This window comes from Delphinapterus leucas, chromosome 20 (assembly GCF_059928025.1).
Source record: "Delphinapterus leucas isolate spDelLeu-1000000601 "Yukka" chromosome 20, BTC_Dleu_Yukka2, whole genome shotgun sequence".
NCBI classification, from domain to species: domain Eukaryota; kingdom Metazoa; phylum Chordata; class Mammalia; order Artiodactyla; family Monodontidae; genus Delphinapterus; species Delphinapterus leucas.
Window position 1 is genome coordinate 31,190,022 of NC_143148.1, and position 21,898 is coordinate 31,211,919.

A 21,898-nucleotide genomic window follows, 5' to 3' on the forward strand; every position below is an offset into this window, starting at 1 on the left:
GCCAGGACATGGAAGCAACCTAAATGGCCATCAACAGAGGAATGGATAAAGAAGATGTGGTACGTATATACAATTACTCAGCCATAAAAAGAAACAAAATTGGGTCATTTGTAGAGACGTGGATGGACCTAGAGTCTGTCATACAGAGTGAAGTAAGTCAGAAAGAGGAAAACAAATATTGTATATTAACACATATATGTGGAATCTGAAAAAATTGGTATAGACGCTCTTATTTACAAAGCAGAAATAGAGACACAGATGTAGAGAACAAACGTATGGACACCAAGGGGGAAAGTTGGGGTGGGATGAATTTGGAGATTGGGATTGACATATATACACTATTGATACTATGTATAAAACAGATAACTAATGAGAGCCTACTGTATAGCACAGGGAACTCTACACAGTGCACTGTGGTAACCTAAATGGGAAGGAAATACAAAAAAGAGGGGATATATGTATACGTATAGCTTATTCACTTTGCTGTACAGTAGAAACTAACACAATACGGTAAAGCAACTATACTCCAATAAAAATTTAAAAAACAAAACAAAACACATGGATGGGCTTCCCTGGTGGCGCAGTGGTTGAGAGTCCACCTGCCGATGCAGGGGACATGGGTTCGTGCCCTGGTCCGGGAAGATCCCACATGCCACGGAGCGGCTGGGCCCGTAAGCCACGGCCGCTGAGCCTGTGCGTCCGGAGCCTGTGCTCCGCAACGGGAGAGGCCACAGCAGTGAGAGGCCCGCGTACCGCAAAACAAACAAACAAACAAAACAAAACAAAAAACACATGGATGACATCATGTCCTTTCATCTGAAAATACGGTAAATAAGTTCCACTTTTATGATGACTCAATGTTAGACAGTTCTTTCTTTTACTGATCTGAAATCCATACTTGCCCCTCAGTGGAGCCAAGCAAGGGTGCCAAGTTTAGAAAGTCCTGAGTTCGGTGCCCCTTATCATTTAGGCCATGTCCTAGCCATGCTGTCTAGGGAGGTTACTTCCTCTTTCCTTTCCTCATTTCTAAAATGGGTAGCCCAGTCCAAATTAGCATGCAGAAACTCATCTTGAACCCAGTGGTGACAGACCCTCTCTGAGCCAGGCTCTTGCTAACTTTATACACAGCAGATACTCTTCAAGAAACTTTATAAATATTCCCTCGCTTAATCTTCATAAAAGCTGTATGGTCGGGACTATTATTATCCCCATTCTATGGATGGAGAAATAAGGCAGAGAGAGTTTAAGTAATTCATCCAAGGTCACACAGCTGTAGAGCTGGGATTCAAACATGATTAGCTCATACTCTTAACTACCCTGCTATGCTACATTTTAGTAGAAATCTTATGATGTAGTGGGCTCCCAGCCACCAGAAATTTAAGCCAAGGCTGGACATTTTACTAAATGAGACAGGACATGTGAAAACACAAAGTATGGCGATTACTACATACCAGTTGCCCAATCCATGGCAACCAACCTTTCAGCGGAGTCCAGCATAGATGCTGGGAGCACTTGAAGTCCCCCAAGGTCCACTGAAACTGATGCTGCTCTCAGCCTCCTGGAAAGGGGTGAGTATAGCCTTGCACACTCGAGGTCTAGTCTTGCCAGGAGAAAGCCAACAGCTTGGACAAGTACCACAGCACAGAAATGATAACAGCTTACATCGTGAAGCACCTGCCATGGTCTAGGCAAGCTGCATATATGAACTCGTTCAATCCTCCAACAACCTGACTCGGGTACTATTATAATTTGTGGTTTACAGATAAGGAGACAGAGACTTAAGAAGATTAAGCAACTTGCCCAAGTGACTAATTGGAGGAACTTGGATGAGACCCAATTTTTTACCCAATGAGGCTGAAGTTAACAGACTCAAATCCTAGTGCTGAAGCCACCATCTCATTTCAAATGGAAATAAAGTGGGCCAGGAGGTTATGGGGCCGACGGAGTGAGAAGGCGGAGGAAGTCAGAGACATTCAAGAACCGTGTGTTCTCCTGTCAGTGATGCAGGGAGGGGCCCCCTTGGGCCAGGCCCTGAGCCAGAGGTCCTGGGGGCTGCAGCAGCAAAGAGGCCCCGTGCCTATTTTCAAGGAGCTCAAATCCAGACAGGGAGGAAGGAGACACGGCAAAATCTCTGAGAGAGAAGGAGAGAGCAGTTGGTGCCATTACAGAGTGCAACGGGGCTTTCGTAGGGCACCACCCCTCGGCACTTCAGAGGTCTACTGCACCTCCAATCCACTTTCCTTCTTCTGACTCTATAAGCAGCAAAGAACAAAGTCAATTTTACAAGTGGAGTTCTGAGTGGCCTCAATATTTTGAAGAGGCTCTATTACCGTGGAGAGCAAGAAACGCTCAGTTTATTAACTATATCTCCCATAAACACAGGCACACGCATGCATGTATGCACGTGTGCACACACACGCATGCAAGTTTCCATCTCAGGAAAAGGAATCATTAGCACCCATCTTTTTGAGGACCCTTGACGGGATGCTGATGGCCAAGCAGGATGAGCAGAGGTTTATGAGTCTGGACACTTCCACCATCCCCCTGTTTGAGTACCCATTGTGCGTCAAGCACTGGTATTAGGTCTGAAGCTAAAGGTTTAAACTGGAGGCGAGCCCAGGGAGAAGTGAGTGAATGTGTCTATAACCTGCAGGGTCGGTGGAGGCAGAAGTCTGTCCGATTCACTCTTCAGGCCCCCAGGGCCCGCGGTGTCTACTGCCCTGAGTCAGCCAACAGTAAGTGTCTCTTGAACAGATGCATGAAGAGGTAAGTGACCTTGGCCAAGGTCAGTTTCTTCCTTGGTAGCGTGAAGCTCCTACAACCACTGAGAGGGATGCCTTGAAGAAGGATCCAGCACCCAACGTACACAAGAGGCCTCCAGGATCGCAAGGCGGGATCCATTTCCTAGGGAAAGAATCCGCTTTCTGAAAACGTACATATTCACCAGAGCTTCTGCAGAAATAAAGGAATAAACTTCATGGTACGGTTTTTAATTTTTGTTTGTAATTTCTGTCTTGCTTCTAATAAGCAAAGCAAAGCTTCCTCCTTCTCCGACACCCTCCTCGTGGTCTCCCAGAGCATCCCTGAGTTTGTCCAGGGCTCCCCTCTCGCTGCAGCTCAGCCCATAGGCGGGCAGCACGGCTCTCCTTCCTCCTTTCACCTCTTCAGCAGATGTAATAAAAACCTTTCACTGGCTGACATCGAAAAGGCAGCGCTGCCTCAACTGCTGGGTAATTCAGGAAGCCTCTTTCTCATTTTAATTGGTTCCCTAATTGGAATGTTTATGGGTTGTGCAACAGCCTGGGATAAAAAGGCCGGGTGAGCAATTACGTGCCTGGCATTCCTATCTGGCAGGAGTTAATAGTTTAATAACAAGAAGGAGAAACATCCCGAAGTTCAGGGGAATGCCATGGTTTTGTTCTCAAGAAATACCTCGAGGCAAAACAATCCCCCAAGTCAGAAATGATGTCACGCAGTGCTTACCCAGTAGCAAGCTGGTGCTTTGCGAGTCTCCGGGTCCCTTTTTGATTTAGTGGGACCTGCAGAACGGGGGCTCGCTGGGGCCTGTCAGGTTTATAACTGTGCACTCCTTCACTGGCTGGAGATAAGGGGGGAAGCAGGGCCCCTGATGGGCCTGATTGATTCTCTGGAACGAAGGTTTGTCTTTCCCGGCGGGTTGGATGACTTCATTCTGGTAGATGAGATCACCTGAGTCAGGGCAATAAAGCGTCTGATATTCACATGAAAGCCAGGGTTCAAAGCAACCTCTGAAGGAAAGTCTCGCGATGCCCCCATCCCCTCCACGCCATCAGGAAACAGCATCTGTGCTAAGACCCTGCTTTCCGTGGTACAATTTTTTCTGGAATGAAACTCACCGCCCCCCCCCCGCCCAAAACAAACTCTGAAGCCTAGTTGGATGGTTCTAATTTATAAAAATTTGGGAGCGGGTGGGTCGTGCAGAAAAATTGTCCGTAACGACTTGGGCATTTGGCTGAAATAAGCTGAGTGCCGTTTTCCCAAAGGAAATCATATTCTAATTGTTGCCACATCGTGGCAACTGGGTCCTTGGTCGTTTTAAACAAGCTCACTAGTCTCTTTCGGCTCTGAAAATCCCTGGTATCAATTTTCTGGTAGAGAAACAGCAGACTGGGAACACAGCTTTCAGCTAATCCTGTAGATTACAAGTAACTTTTTCATGATGCTACTGTACTGAGATGGTATTATCTAAAGCAGCAACACTAACGGAAGGTTTGGATTTGGGAAAGGACAGAAGCAAATTTTTTTTTTTCAATACAGGAATAAGAAAAGATGACCTCTGCCTACGATCACAAATTAGAAATCTTTCCCCAGAGGGCAAAGTCCATTTTTGATTTGAGTTTTGAACTGATCTAATTGGGCCCAGTTTTATGTGCTTTATACACATTGGTTCAGCACTTGGCACTTGGTGGTGGATTTGGGTAATTAGCTAACTTCCCCAAGCATTGGTTTCCTTAAATGTAACACAACACCAAGACGAACACTAAATAAGGAAATCTTGTATTTTGTAGAAATGGAGATGTCATCAATTGCAAGATGCAACGTTATTTTGTGTCTCTCCAAGAAACGAAAAACGCTGGTGATGGAACCATATCCCAAAGCTTTCTTATCATTTGGAATTTTTGTTGAAAAAGTATTTTGAAGATTTATCTTGACGTAGACTTTCACTACGTATCACGCTTGGTATTCATACAAAATGGGAGTGGGATATATTGGTTAAGGTAATGACAACCAGGTCATGGCCACTGCTTGGCTGGAAGCAGTTGTATGAAGTCATCAAAGGGAAGATGAAACCTGATTCCTGAGATGTTCAAATGGGAAATGATGTGCGTTAGAACTGAGGAGACCCAGGAGCTTGGCACATAGTAAATAGTCAATAAAACACAGTCATTGTAGTATTAATGATTATTCCGGAGAGGAACCGTAATGTAATTGCAAATTTTCTCATTCCCCACTTTTTATCAGAACGGAGGTTTCAACGAGTTTGATGTCCCCGGACAAAGGCAGCACTCTCCACGGCTCCACACTCCGCACCCCGCGACCAGCCAGGCTCTCTTCCCATGGTTCCACCCAGTCACCTCATTGGCCCACTTAGGTCACAAGTCCTTTTCTGAAGCAGGGAAATGGGATGTTTTGATTGGCCAGACCTGGGTCATGTGCCCAGTCTGTTGCCAGGGGTTACGGTTGGCCCTACCTAAGCTACAAAGCCAGGGAGTGAAAGATCAAGGTGGTTTATTACCAGAAAAGGGAGACATAGCTGTGGGACAGTTAAAACCACTTTATTTGACTCAACTCAGGACCCAGGTATCCACAGGTATTTAAGTAGCCACCTTGAGCCCAGACCTCTCCAGGGATTCAGGAAGCCCCTGACACCCTCAAGTCTCTATGAGGAGCTAAACAAAAATTATGAGCAGCTTCGCAGGGGTAAATAAGCAACAGAGCTTCTGTAATCAGGAGCCGGAAGCTCCCTACCAGAGATGGAGGTTCCTGACCGCAAAAGGAGCTTTGCATCTCTTCCTGAACATGCCTGCAAGGATGGCAGAACGAGTGCTGAGTTCTCACAAAAGGACACCCACTAAACTCAGCAAGATCACCACCCACCATGAGAAACAGTAGATTTTTTTTCAAACTCATTTGACACAAAACCCTCCTTTTACAGGATCTCATGAAGTTAAGCTTGCATACATCCCATATTGGAAAATGCTAGCCTAAAACAATTGCCCATTTTTCTAAGTTCCTCTGAGCCAACATTTATGGACTATAAATGCCTAGCCCATTCCAGGAGCCCTGTTTATGGCTGGGAAAGGGCAGGATTACGGCTCTAGGGGAACCCACCATCCAAAAGACAAGGTGACAGACATTTTGGTGCTGTGATGGACCTGAGAATAACAGACTATGCGCAAGTAGAGAGGCAGGGGTATTCAACAATCCCTGGAAGCACCCTGAAATATTTCAAAGAGGAGATGTGCTTGAAGTGTGGGCATTAAAGGATGAGTAGAGTCTGTCAAGCACAGAGACATTGCAAGCAGAGGGCACAGCACAGCTACCTCTACTCCTGACATAGAGATGTTCCAGAAAATATTAAATGGCATTTGGAATGCTAGAGGAGGCCTCAGACTTGCTTATGCACTTTTCCCTCAAAGCCCCTATAACCAAAAAAATGTCACTACAGGAGATGCTACAAGTTCCTGTCCAGGTAGGAAGGTGGCTTGCCAAACCCCACTCCCTCGGTTGCTTCCAAAAGATGCTAATTGAGTTTTGAAAGGTCTCAGGCACCACCCAGAGTAGATCTCAACACCCATAGGGGCAAGTTTGCTCCCCACAATGAACCTATGTGGTGGTTTTAAAACAGGTCTGCACGTTCATTGACACTTTCAAACGGTGGAGTATAATTTCCTTCTGCTTGAATGTGGGTCAGACTTAATCAAGCGACTTTATTTTAATGAACAGGAAGTGACAAGTGATTTTCTATGACTTCTGAGGCTAGGTCATAAAAAGCTTATAGCTTCTGCCTAGTTTTCTCTCTCTCTCCCCCGCTGCCCCTGTTTCTCTTTCTGTCTTTCTGTCTCTTTTTCTCTGTCCCTCTCTCCCTCCCTCTCTTCTCTCTTTCCCTCGTTATTCTTCTGTTTCTTTGTCTCTGTGTGTGTGTGTGTGTGTGTGTGTGTGTGTGTCTGTCTGTCTCTATTTGCCCCTCTCTTCCTATCCTTCTCTCCCACTCTGGACACTCACTTTTGGACCCCGCCAACATGTTGTGAGGACGCCCAGGCTACCTGGTGAGGCCATGTGGTGGTACTTTCCCAGAAAGCCCTAGCTCAGGTCTCAGCCAATGCAGTCGTATGTGGAATCACATTATTTTGTGTATTTAAGCTACCCAGATGCAGCTATACGGCCTGGTAGGTGTGGTGGTCAGAGACGGTGGAGTAGAGTATGCCAGATAATCCCCCTATCTTTTTTTTCAAAGCTTATTTGTGTGTTTCTCTTATTCTCTATGCTTCATGGGAAGAGAAACCACAGTAAATGCAAAGAACAGCACATTTCTTTGGCGGCTTTGGGGCCTAAGAGGACTCAGGTGGTAAAAGTTATAAGGTTTCACTTTACACAGAGATTAGAAAGTTTCTAGCAGGTACCATGCAAATTTCACCCATGCTCCAAACACAGCAGTGATTAAAAGTATTTAAAAAGGAGTTGGACACCTTCATGGCTCTCCCAGGCCCTCATCTGCATATTAAATCTGCTCTGCTGAATCTTCTCAACTGGAGGAAGTTTCTCTCTCTGCCAGCTCAGCCACTGCCTGGGAGGATTAATGACAAGGCAGCTCCAGTCTAGGCTGGAGAAATCCTGACCATGTCATCTGCCAGTTTCAGTACCTGGCTCCACACAATGCCAGGTGCTGGGTGAAGTCTGCACAAGGAGTGGGGAAACTATTCAAGACCTTCCAACCCAGCTGCCTTTCCACCGAGGGCCGGGTAAACAGTCCTGGAGGCCGCTGCCTGGTGGGGACATGGCAAAGCTGTCAGTTTTCAAGTACAGGTTGGATCTTTCTCCTTGCAGGACGGTAAACTGGGTATACCTTTTCTGAAGTGCGTTACCAGCCAGGGTTGAAATTAGGCCGGTTTTCTTTTTACTTATCAGTTAAGCAGAAAGCTGAACTAACTGGAAAGGTGATAGGCTAAAGCATTCTGGGAAAGGGAGGTTTTTGTCTTCATCGACGGAGGGTTTCTTGCTTCTCAGGCTCTGTGGAGCTACAGTCGTGAGCCAGGAGATGCAGCCCATTGCTGGACACAGCTTGTAAATAAGTCAACACTGAAATCATTCATTACTGCAACAATAAGTGTTGCAGAGAAGTATGGGTATTCTAATGAAGGTGGCTAATAGGGGTCGAACCCACGTGGGGAGAGTCACGATTCCCAACCTTGTCTGAGCTCGGGCCAAAAGTCCCTCCCTGAGCTCCGTGGCATCCATATGAGACTGCTCACTGCTTGGAAGAAAGAAGGTTGCAGCCAGCCAGCTCCCTTTCTTTAAACCAGCATCCCTATCATTCCCCACAGGGCGTCTTCAGCAAGTGCATGAATCCTCTCTCCCACCTGCACCGTGGTCCACACGAATAAAATCCTAAGAATGGCCAATATATTCTGCGCCAAGCCACAATAGCCTGCAAGAAGAAATGCATAAACTCATAGCTTCGAACCTAGGCTATTTAGCATCCCATTAAAAATATTCAAAATATAAATCAAAATTCATGGGAATAAGTAATATTCAATTTCGAATTTATGGCATTTTAAAATAGGATGATTTCCTCAAATGTGCAATAAATTTGGTTTTGTGGAATTGCACTTGCCACCTTATCATGACAGTTGCTTTATCTACACAGCCCACCAAAGCAGAGTCACTTTATAGAATCTAAATTCACAAATCAACTGTCGTCTTCACTTCACTGATTCATTGCTGATGGGCCTTTCACAAGGTAAAAAAAAAAAAAAAAAAAAAAATCCCTTCCGAGTTGACAAGAGTAATAAATGGGGAGCTGAGCACTGCCCACCCATCCACTGGCCTGCTGACCCGCCTGTAGTGTGATACATGGCAGAATAAACTCATAAACCAGCCGCATCTTTTGACCTCTCAGAATAAATGGAAACAGAAGAGCATTTATGATTATCATTGTGTTTAAGGATTATGGTCCGACCAGAGGATGATACAAACTCAAGGAGCATCTTGAAAACAGGAACCCAGGCCAGGCCATTGAGAGTCAAAAATCCAGAAATTTTAGAGAAGTTTTCCCTTTATCAGTTTTTATGGCCCCTGCTGTCCTGTTGTTTAATCAGGTGAGAGAGTGCTGGTGGAGGACATGTAACAGGGAAAGGGCATCTTTGAGTCTGCAGAGAAAACATTATAGAAACACTAGGAAGAAGGAAAGAAAATGAAGGAAACTGACCAAATTAAAGGATGTGGTCAGATACACGGCAGATATTTTTAGAGCGGCCTGTGTAACAGCTTTTCTGAATGCCAAATTTTAGCCTCAGATAAGCTAAGGAAAACCCCGACATTGCCAGTGTAAGAAATTAGTATGATTGGCAAATACGCAGTGATTAAGTTCTTTCTTAGAAATGTAAACTTGTTTTTCTGTTTTTTTTTTTTCAGTACGCGGGCCTCTCGCTGTTGTGGCCTCTCCTGTTGCGGAGCACAGGCTCCGGACGCGGACGCGCAGGCTCAGCGGCCACGGCTCACGGGCCCAGCCGCTCTGCGGCATGTGGGATCTTCCCGGACCGGGGCACGAACCCCCGTCCCCTGCATCGGCAGGCGAACTCCCAACCACTGCGCCACCAGGGAAGCCCGTAAACTTGTTTTTTATGTAGCAAAAGCCAAATCTTTAAAAACATGTCCCCAGTTAATTTAAGCATGGCCCATGCTTTATAAACTCTTTTTTTCAAAAGCACAATTTGTAGAATGGAAATGCATTTTTCAGTTCCTAATTGACAATATTCAAAGCCAAACTCTTAATTGTGTTTGAGAGAAAAGCAAGAAACAGATTCGGGGCATCTCAGTCATGATACAAGCACATGGATTTCAATTTTCTGAACTCCGCTCTGGGACAGAAATAACATGTAGGGATTCAAAATGACTAACAAGATTTTGACTATCAGTATCCAGAAATGGATTTCTGCTTGCTAGAAGTATTCAACAGGAGGGACATATTTAAGCAAGTGTTAATTCTGACCTCATATTTAGCATCTATACTCAGACATTCTATTGAGAAGTTGAATGTGTTTTAAGGGACTATTTTTAATAGTAAAAATAATGCAACATCGTTATAGAAAGGTTGGAAGAGGAAAAGGTCATCTCCAATGAAATCACCCTACTGCAACTATTATTATCTTGTGTATTCACTTTTACCTTTGCATATGTTCACAAGGATAGCATACATATAATTTTATATTTTTTTAATTTTAATAAGTTTTTGTACTGTTTGCTTTCAGGCTTTTTGTAATTATAATTTTAATGGCTACATAATTATCTATCAAATATATGCACTGTGATTTAGTTGATCATCATTTATTTTATAATTGTTGGATATTTAGGCAGCTCCTAAATTTTCAAATTATAAATAATTCTCTGATTAATAACTTCTTATTTGTGCATAATATACTCATGGACAGTTAAACTTCAAAGGACTAGTTAAATAGCAAATTAAATACAGCTGAGGAGAGAATTAGTGACTCAGAAGATAGATCTGAGAAAGTTTCTCAGAATGGAGTGTGGAAGCAGAGAAACACAGATCATATGGAAGAGAGATGAAGAGACAGAGAGGAAGGAATCAGAAGATCCAAATACAACTAATTGGAGTTCCAGAGATGAGTATAGGAAGAATGGGAGAAAACATCATGTGTCAGTTGTACATGAAGGCGGAGGGTTTCCTAGAATTAGTCATGAGACTCCAAATAAAAGAAGCACATTAGGGCTTCCCAGGTGGCGCAGTGGTTGAGAGTCCGCCTGCCAATGCAGGGGACACAGGTTTGTGCCCCAGTCCGGGAAGATCCCACGTGCCGCGGAGCGGCTGGGCCCGTAAGCCATGGCCGCTGAGCCTGCGCATCCGGAGCCTGTGCTCCGCAATGGAAGAGGCCACAACAGTGAGAGGCCCACGTACAGAAAAAAAAAAAAAAAAAAAGAGATTTCTGATAATAGATATATGGATGTAGTTAGATATAGACCAAAAAAAAAAAAAATACAAGGATCAATCCCTGTTGATTCATGACTATTTATTGACCTTCTACTATATGCCAGGCACTGCATTAAGACTTCAACATAAATTATCTTATTTAATTCACTAAAACAACTCAGCATGGGAAGTATAAACCAGTCCAATTTTACGGATGGAAAATGAGGACCCAGAGAAAAGAGGTGACTTACTTGTCTCTACATCATTAACTGCTGGAGTTAATATTTAAACTTGACCTGGCTCCAAAGCCACATGCTCCTTTCACCATCCCACACTGTCTTGAATTGGTTGACAGACACCGTTATTTCTGAAAGTGGATTCTGGTCGACTTCAGTGGAAGGCTTTTGTGGATGTGAACCTTGTTTGAGCTGTCATCTTGACTCCTCTTTACTCTTAAGCAAATTGTGTGGAACAAGAGTCAGTCAACTTTTTCCTAAAGGATCAGATAGTAAATAATTCAGGCTTTACAGCTATATAGTCTCTGTTGCAACTTCTCAGCTCTGTTTTTGTAGCATGAATGCAGCCCTAGACAATACCCAAACAAATGGGTGGGGCTGTGTTCCAAGGAAAGTTTCTTAATAAAAACAGGCTGGACTTGGCCTCTGGGCCATAGTTTATGGACCTCTGATGTAGAGGCTGAAAGAATGGCTTTAGGATCTAGGTTGACTGGGTCCAGTCCTGGTTCTACCACCAACTGAATGTGCAACCTTCAGGAAGTTATCTAATTTCACTATGTAAAATTGGGATAGAGTTGTTGTGAAGATCAAATAACTGAATATGGATGTTACTTAGAAACTCATGAAATGAAAAGTATTGTGTGCCTCCACCTTCAAGATTTTAAAAATGAAAACCAACCCAATCAAAAAAATGGGCGGAAGATGTAAATAGACATTTCTCCAAAGAAGACATACAGGTGGCCAAAAAAGCACATGAAAAGATGCTCAACATCACTCATTATTAGAGAAATGCAAATCAAAACTATAATGAGGTATCACCTCACACTGGTCAGAATGGCCAACATCAAAAAAATCTACAAACAATAAATGTTGGAGAGGGTGTGGAGAAAAGGGAACCCTCCTCCAATGTTTTTGGGAATGTAAATTGGTACAGCCAGTATGGAGAACAGTATGGAGGTTTCTTAAAAAACTAAAAATAGCGCTACCATATGATTCAGCAATCCCACTCCTAGGCATCTATCCTAAGAAAACCATAATTTGAAAAGATACATGCACCCCAATGTTCATTGCAGCACTATTTACAATAGCCAGGACATGGAAGCAACATAAATGTCTATCAACAGAGGAATGGATGAAGAAGATGTGGTACAATGGAATATTACTCAGCCATAAAAAAGAACAAACTAATGCCATCTGCAGCAACATGGATGGACCTAGAGATTGTCATACTGAGTGAAGTCAGTCAGACACAGAACGAACAATATCATATGATATTGCTTATATGTGGAATCTAAAAAAAGGGTACAAATGAACTTAGTTAGAAAACAGAAGTAGAGTCACAGATGTAGAAAACAAACTTATGGTTACCAGGGGGTAAGTGGCGGGGGGGTAGGGATAAGTTGGGAGACTTGGATTGACATATACACACTACTATATATAAAATAGATAACTAATAAGGACCTACTGTATAGCACAGGGAACTCTACTTAATACTCTGTAGTGGCCTATATCGGAAAAGAATCTAAAAACAGAGTGCATATATGTATACGTATAACTGATTCACTTTGCTGTACACCTGAAACTAACACAACATTGTAAATCAACTATACTCCAATAAAAATTAAAAATAAAAAACAAACCGAGATTGAGTTTAGCACTGAATGAACTTCAGTCAAGGCAAGCCTGTGGACTTGAAGATCTCAAAGGAAAGAGCATATTGTTTTGGATCAGATCATACTGAGTTTCTGAAAACACTCTTTATGTACTTAACCCAGTACATTTACTGGGTACCAGCTATGTGCCAGGCACGGGACAAGAATGGAAGATGCTAATACCCTGCCGTGCTCTGTGCTAACGTCTGAGATTGAGGGAGCACCCATTTTGGAGATCACTGAAAAAAAACTTTCAGACAAAACAATTATTTTAATTTAGTGCTTTTGTGTTTCAAAACCAATCCACTAAGAAGTGACTCTGAGGTCCTTAAGTACAATTCACGTCTGAATGTGATGCCAATTGAGTTTGGTCATTATAGTTTAACCACCAGGGTATTAATTGAAGCACTAGAAAATACCTCTGGTCAGTTTCATTATCTAATGGCACTTGTGTTTTCTAATGCATCTTAATAAGAGCTGTTGCATATGCATAGACCAGTCTAGATTTTACAAGGAACACTTTATGCTGATTAAGAAAAATTAAAACTGGCCATGTTCTCCTTAGACTTCAAGTACGGTTATTTTTCCTATTAATTTTTCCAGATATGATGTGTGCTTTAAAATAATGGCTGGATTTCATTGAAAACTATTCGTATTGTTTTATCTATAAAATTAATTGCTATCAAAATTCTCTGCTGGCTTAATTTATATATCTGAATTGAGTTCCCTAGTATTAGTGAGTACAAGAGAGGCATTCCCCTGAATGTTAAATAATTTCTCAAAAAAAGGTAGCTTTATACTAGAAATAAGATTTTGTTTTCCTTAACCTGACTTACTTTAAGAATTAAGGGTACCATTTGCTAATTAAATTACTCAGTATTGACTCTAAAACTTTTGGTTTAAAACTTGATTTGATAAAAAGCCATTTGAAACATTAGCTTATGTTGTCCTCAGAGTGTGGGAACACTGATATCCCACGCCCGATACATGATCTGGATTCCACAAGATTTTATTTTTGTTTTAAAACATACTGAAAGCATATTTTTAAATAAAAATACTTTAAGCTGTAATCATATCAATGTATTAACTACTGACTGGGTTTGATTCAAATTTATGGGAGAGAAAAAAAAGGAAACAAGAAATAACAAAGTCCTAACCTAATAGAAAGGGATTGTGAAAAGACCACGTTTCTCAAAGCTGGCCCTCGTTCAAGGTACATATGGTCACATAATCTTTTAAAAAGCACAGTTCAAGTCTCGATTTAATTTTGTAATAGCATAAATGGAATTACACTGCTGATGAAGTTCAGCGCTTAAGCTGAAGCGCACATCAGGCTGGATGAGTGACCCTGACTCAGTGTACTTGGCCAGCAAGACAGCCAGGGCACCTCTATGGGTTGCCTTCCCTGAACTAAATCGCAGTCACTGGGCTGGATGGGATCCTTCTTATTAATGGCATACCAGTCACCTTGTAAACACAATCATAATGCAAGGTTAATAACTACTTTACAGGAATGGATTATGTACTCTGTTTCCCCTCTTTGTATTTTTTGGGTACCAGGGATTAGCTAATGGAAAAGCACTGGTTCTCATAGAAGAGTTCCAGGGTGAACTCTGGGTGGAGACAGGGTAAATTTTCTAACGCTCAAATCTGCCCGAGTTCTGTAATTTTATCAATGTCTACCTTGAAGGCCAGTCTCCATATGGCTACTAAGGAACATAAGGGACCTCCTGATGACCTTCCTTTCTTTTATAGATGAGGCAACTAAAATATAAGTGCTTACCTTCAGCCATGGCTCATACCCTAGGCAGCTAGAGACTGTTTCTTCTGCTTTCAGCCATGGCCTTTGGGTCAACACCGTCCTTTGGTGTACAAATCACCAACCTAGACTCCCTCCTTCTCTGGCACTGTCAACACATGCTTCAGTAATAGCACGTGTCACAGTGTCTTGGTGTTTCCCCTGTAGACCTGGAATTCTTCAAGGGATTGTGTTTTATTGTCTCTGTATGCTCAACATCTAGAACAGGGTCGATCACATATTTAAAAATGGAACTATGACCGGAGGACTGTCTACACACAAGGACAGATCTTGATGCTTTACATTTATTAACTCACGGAGACTTGTTTTTCAGATGAGAAAACTGACTCAACAAAGTTAGATAATCTACCCAGGATCTCATAACCAGTAAGTGGCAAAATGGGATTTGGACCCAAATCTGTCTCCCAAACCCAAGCCCTTTGTATCACACCCAGAAATAATGTAATGTAAGGCAGAAAATGACACATTCCTGCAGGATTTGTATTTGAAGTACCTTGAGACTTGGAAAAGGGATCAGCATCGGTCAGGAAAATTCCTTGGCGTATCTACCCTCCAGGAATTTCAAATAACAGCCGAGTCCAGGAGCTTTCTCCTTGCTGATTTTCCAGTGGGAGTTGGTCCATGGCAGTGTGCTGCACCTTTTTGCCATTAGACCTGAGAGCCATAGGAGATTAGCCCCAGGAGTTTCAGGGGAGGAGCAAGGGAACACTGTGGTCTGCTGAATCAGCAAGCGTGCCAAAGCCCTTTCAGTAAGCCCCAAATAGCTGCGCTAATGCAGGGCAGGCCCCAGCCCATGAGCCACTTAGTGACCGAGCTTTACCCTCACAGCAGTGGGGAAATCCAACCGTGGCTCATGCAGCAAGCTGACTGCCAAAAAGCCACTCGTTGGTCACAGTGCCGTCCCCTGCCTGCCGCCCTGTGCCCTGCTCTCTCCTCAGAAATCACTGAACTGCCCTTCAAAGTCATGAAGCCAATATTTGATCATTCAACCCCATTTCGACCAAGTGCATGCTGACTGGCCATGAGCCACGACACCAACTTACATTGTGAAAAAAACTAGATTTGTGGTGATATTTCTGGCCTTTGCGACTGATATCACAAGACGGATGGACACCTGCTCAAAACTTGCTGATGTGTTTTCATCCAGACAAAAGTCTTCTGGTCCAAATGAAGCAGGGTAATTTACAGAGGAACTATTTTTGTGTTTCTGACACTATTACCTTGCTTTTTTTTTTTTTTTTTTACAATCAATGCTTGTGTTCACTTTCTTACTCTTGTTAAAAAAATATCCTCTTAGAAATTAAAAGTCATCTCTTTTCTACTTTAAATAAGATAATAAGAGGCAATCACTCACTATGCTTCCCTTGTTGCTTTGATTGCCAGGAAGCTCCAAATCAAAAAATATTTTTTAGCTGCAAACATTTTCCCTTGGCTTAGATTGAGCCACCGTAATCGTAACTCACCACCCTCTTATTACTCAGCTTTGCTCTTTTTCTGTTCTGTTTACTTTTTTGGGGGGGGGGGAAGCTACCTATTTCCTTTTTGAAAGGCAGAGGGGTATAAATAATTGAATCATTCTTAACCGCAATACACACTGCAGATAAATGTAGCCTTTCAGAAATGATCCCTCTTTTCACCCTGCTACTCTCAAATTCCCGATGGCACATGCTTCATCTGAGCAGAGAATCACTGGCTGATTCTGTACCTTGCATTTGGCCTCCAGCCTAGACCTCAGACACACAAGCTGAATTAGGGCCTTTCTTTGAGTACTCAGGAGGATCAATGTCATTGCCACTGGCAGTTCCCTGACTCCTCCTGCAGCCTCCTTCCAACAGGTTACGGGATCAAGAAACTTTGATGGTTGTTATTACTTATTATGGTTGACATACAAGCATCTGAGAATAGCATCTATTTTAATGTCTGAATTATTTTTTTCTCAAATTAATGGGCAAGATCCTAAAACTCTCCCTATTACAAAAGACGATTTGATGAATCACAAATAAAACCCCTTTGAGCATAAATGAATAAGGTTTGAGCCACTTCGAGTTATTTTTCTTGTCTGATAAAACCATTATCACGTTTACAGCTTTGACAATGCTGAACCACATTCCTTTGATCATCTTATAAAATTAATTGATCTTGCTTATCTGTTGTTCTATTTTAAATCATTTAATTGAGGATATTAAGAGAAGCAATGGTAGCAACTAAGGCATTTATTAAGCACTGATGTTCAAACTTGCAACGTGATTTTCATAATCTGAATTTCTCTATCACCAAATTCTTTTTTTGTGGGAATTTACATATAGAGCACCTCCAGCCACAGATAATTTTCTGTTGCTTAACATTCTAAAGGACAGACATACGCTGTGGCAAATCACTGCAGCTATACCTAATTTTAATTATTCTTTTAAATCAGATAGATACCCTGCAGTGAAATTCTTATAGTTAAATAGAAATTAAAAGTTTCTAAAAACCTTAATTTCAACTTCAAATTTAAATGCAAATGAATGCATGGGTATGGAAAGACTCTCCCTCCAAAATTAGGAGGGAATTCTCTAAAAGCTTAGGTTGATCACAAAACCTTATGTTGGCCCCCAAAAGGCCCTTGGGCCCCCAAAGCCACTCCATTTTGCAGTGCCTGGCCAATGACACCAACTAGATAAGCTGGAAGACTCAGTCTTCCCAAGTGACAGGTGTCCAAGAGAATTATTTTAGTGTGGGTTCCCCTGGAAATAGACCCTGAGACAAGAATTCACATGTAAGTTGTAGGGAAGTGGTCTCAGGAAACAGGGCGGTAGAATGGAGGAGTGAGACAGGGGAAGGAAGGCAGCCAGCCAATAAAGGGTGTGTTACTGAGCCAGTCAAACTGGGGCTCGATCCCGCTGGAGAGTACGGAGAACCAGTGTAGAACATCCATGGGTCTCAGAGTTATCCTGTCTGACGGGCGAGGGAGCTGAGGTATTTATCCACCACTCCCATCAGTTATTAACGTAAGCTGTTTCTGAAAAGGGTCAACTCCCTGGCACTGAAATCCTTGTGTGTGAACTGAGTGGATGCTTTGGCCTGAGAAAGACCCCAGGCAAAGGGACATAGGGGCTGAGCATCCCTGAGGGCCCTGAAGTAATAAGCCCCCACAAGCGCCACTAGTATCCACTACAAAGAGCTAGCTTAGAAGTTTCAAACTAGCAGTCCACTGGCTGAACGCAGCCTGCAGGTATGTTTTAGTTGACCCATACTAAGTTTTTTTTAACATTGGAAAGTTTTACCTGAGAATTAGGATTTTTGCATTCTCTTGAAATTTTTGATCTAATTGATCTAGGACAAGAATGGAGACTTCGAAGTGAATTAACTAGCCAATATTTGGTGAGTAAATCATATATACCAAGTATTTACCCTGTGGCAGGCACAAAAGACCCTAAGACTAGGTCCTTATCTTCCAGGAAGTGACAGACCATACCGTGCAACAAAGCTGTATCAAGGCCTTATCTGCAGCTCAAAGAGAAGATGTAGCACAAGGAGGACCAATTCTCAGAGTCTTAGACGACTGCACCAAGCTTCATGCTCCCGGGGACAAGTCTGCCCTCAAGGCCTACCCACATTCTGACAATCGTAGCAAGCATTTATAGAGCACTAGCCGGGCACTCTTTTCAAGTGCAGTGTATGCACTTAGACTCACTGAACTCTCCTATGGGGTAGGAACCGTATTTCACATAAAGAAGTTGATGCTCAGCAAATTTAAGTAACTTGCCCAAGCAGGAAGCAATCTGAATGCAGTGGGATTTGAATGCAGAGGTTGGCCCTTAAGAATTCGACTGCACTGCCTCCCAAAGCTTACCAGATGCAGTACTAAATTCTCTCTCCTCTCTCAGGTTCCCGTTGCTCCCCCCAACTAGAGCAGTCCTTTGTCATCCTGGCATTCTGGGAACCAGCTTCCTGGCTCCCTTGAAGCCTCCTCTGAAATCCTGGTCCACTCCAATCTCAAAGCTTTGCTGAATTCCTTACAGCACTTTTAGTCTGAACTCTACAACCTGACCCTGAACCCCATGCGGTCACCTCCTGTTGCTGACAGGGGTTACAGTTCTAGGCGGGTAGGAGAAAAATACGTAACAGTTGTACGAAACCACAACTAGCAAGACTAAAGTCTCATCCCAAAATAATAAAATACATTAACATATTTTATAGCACACATCCAAGTCAAAGTTTTAAAAGGCATCTGTTTCTGAAACAAATCAGCTTCTTTGCTATTAAAAACTACCCTGGAAGGAGACATTGGCTGTGACCTCAAAGTGCCCTGAGAAAGATATGCCCTCAATTTTTATGCCATAGATCCATAATGAAGTTTTCAAATTTGCTTTTACTGATTCAAAAAATTTAATGGCATCTGTTCCTGAAATCCTGCTGCTTTGTTTTCCTAATCAACAAAATGTTGCCTTTTCACAAATTATCAAGGTGCTCAGGACACACTTTTCTGGACTGTCCTACACCCAAAATTCACAGGGACATAATTCTCTCTGCATAATACCCTAGGGCTCCCTGCAGCAAATTCAGAAGTCTTCAGGGGCAGGTAGGTTATGAGAGCAAGGGAGGTGACCCAGGCACCTTCAGCAAATTGGATGTCACAGGATGGCTCCTCTCATGGGACCATCCACATCTCAGCGCCAGCCAAGTGTTACCCTGCAGGAAGGCGAGTGCCTTTCTGCTACTGAGGGAAACCCAGCAATTCATATTGTAATCTAAAAGCTCCCAGGTTTTAAACATTGCCAACTAGTTTAATTGTACTTTAAACGCAACACAGGCTGGATTCACACTAGTGTGAGCTGCAGGGACCCAGCCCACAGGCCACCAGAACACGGAGTGTTATCAGCAATCATTATGCGGTTTAAGAGTGTGAACTTGTCACATACCAGTGATGGCAGTTTCCAGTCTTGAAATCTACATGTAAAACAAAGGCTGTGATTGCAGAGGGACATTATCCTTCTCTTGGGGTATTTCATAATTAGTCCTTGTGCACTGTATTTTTCCTTCTCAACATGTAAACACCCAAAGGAGACTTGAGTCTGTCGACTGAGTGATTCTTTTCTTCAACAAAAATTTACGGGCACCTACCACATGCCAGGTACTGCTCCAGACACTGGGGAAACAACAGTTAACAAAAAGACCGAAATTCTCTGCCTTTGTGGGACTTACCTCTTAATTCAGAAGAGGAAGTCCACCACCCCCGGGGGAAAATAGGAGTCAGGGCAGGTCCTGGATACAGGCACATTGAAAGGATTGATGTTCTTTGGTGCTGAGCTCATTGTGACCTGGCTTTACCAGCTGCCCAGTCTGCTATCCACTTCTGCATCAAAATCGGGAACCTCACAGTTATTTCTGGAGCCGCATTTTGCCTACACGTAGCTATAACCCAAGCCAGATTGCATATAAACCCTAGCACTTTCCCTGCTTCGTCCCTGCCTGTACTTTGGAGCTCTACACAGTAGCTTTGATTGTTTCACTGAAAACAATTTAGCAGATGAAATATCTCCCCGCAAAGAATGATGGTCCCTTAACCTGTCCTTTCAGGCTGAAGTCACCGGGAGATGCTAAAGGAGCATGTGTTTTATTGGACAAGAGTCACATCTGCTACAACAGCAGAAACCCAACCTTAAAGCTCACTGCCTGGCACCACTTTGAACTCGGTGTGCTGGTGAGATGGCACTGGGGGTAATAGTAAACCTGATAGCTCAGAGCTGAAACACAAGGCTGTACAGACAGCAAAATAGCAAAGCGGTTATTTGCTGTGATTATGATCATAACCCAAACACGCGACTCAGACCTTCATTTTGCTCCACAGATGGGCGCATACAGTGTGGGAGTTTTTTAGCTGCTTTTTTGGCTGACAGCGCTAAGGCATTTCAATGACACATAGCAAATCAAAGTGACTCTCTCCCCCACCCCAGTTACCATCTTTGCAGAAATAACACAGACTCATGGACACTGCAACAGAACAAGGAGTCAAGGAGTAGTGTATCTACTAAAAGGAATTTGAGAAATTGTTGGTTAAGGCATATCTTCTTTCCTCATGGAAAATACTGGATGTGGACATACTAAGATAAAAAAAATCAGAGTTCAATTTTTAGCTCCATCCATGCTGCATAAACAGAAGGTCGTTTTACTTGTTTTGTGATGTTGATTTCTGCTCCAGTTGCCATGGGCTGTCCGTGCATCATTCCCACTGCAGAATACACAGCCTTAGCGAGCATCTCCATGGGGGGGTGGCATTTTATGGCACAAGGAAGCTAAGCTATCTCCCCAAAGTCACACATCAAACATCTCCTCTGTGCCAAGCAGTGCCCTAAGTGCTGAAACTGAGACAGGGCTAACACATGGGTCTAGTGAGGAAGCATGAAGCATCACTACGCCGTGGAGTAGAGACTGAACAAGGTGAGGGGAAGCCCACAGGTGAGTGACACTAACTTCAGGGATGCTGATGACACATCCAGTGCCCTCTGTCTGCAGCAACATCCCATTCTCCTTTTAAAATAATTACTTATTTTTATTTAGGAGCCATTTAGTTTCACTAATCTAACATGGGTACTTGAAAGAATAGTGGGTACTTGAAAGGATAGTGTGTATGTTCTGGGGATTTAGGACATATCAGTTAGGAGTTTTTCAGTTGTTGAGTGACAGAAAACACAACTCAATCTACTGAACAAAAAATAATAATTTTTAAATACATTCTAATAGTTAAAAAATTGAGATTACTGCCTTCAGGCATGGCTTGATCCAGTGGTTCAAACAATGTCATTAAGACTCAGTTGATTCCACTTTCCTCTGTGCTGGCTTCATTCTCAGGCAGATTTTCTCATGTGCTGGTCGTGGGCAGCTCCAGGCTCACTCTTCAAAGCTCCAAGCCCTGCAGAAAGAGAGAGCTTCTTTTCTCCAAACAGCTTAAAAAAAAATTCCCAGGCCTGACTCTCATTGGCCCAAATTGAGTAACATGCCTATCTCTGAACCAGTCACTGGGGCTAGAGGAATGTGATTATTTGATTGGCCAGATCAAAACACAGGCTGAGGGTGGAGTCAACCCCACCCAGACTACCACTGGCTGAGGATACGGGAGGGACAGTTATCCTCGAGGAAAATTGAGATAGTTTGTCCAGAGGTGATTAGATGAAAGAAACAAAAGATATCCACCAAACTTGGCTAGCTTTTGGAGAGGAAGCTGAGAATATAAGGAACCCCGGGATGGGTGGTAAGGCTGGGGAAAGGTGGGGAGGAAGTTTCCCTGAATTGTTTGTGGTTCATTCAGGAAAACATGTGGGTCATTTTAATTCAAAAGAATTAACCAGAGTTAGCAATTTCCTGTACTGGTCCTCTGAAAAACGACACCAGCCCAACACCAGGCGCTAGGCATTCGATTCCTGCTGCTAGCACGCTGACAAATTGCCAATATACATGCAGCGAGTGTTGTTAAGTACTTCGCATATTTATGCTGACTTCACGGGAGCAATAGATTCCG

At 43.0% G+C, this 21,898-nt stretch overlaps 1 pseudogene; it reads left to right on the forward strand.

Moving 5' to 3' along the window:
- Positions 1–2,484: 2,484 nt before the first annotated feature.
- The window catches only part of LOC111165034 (mitochondrial import inner membrane translocase subunit Tim29-like), a 95,922-nt pseudogene continuing 76,508 nt past the window's right edge, over positions 2,485–21,898 (forward strand).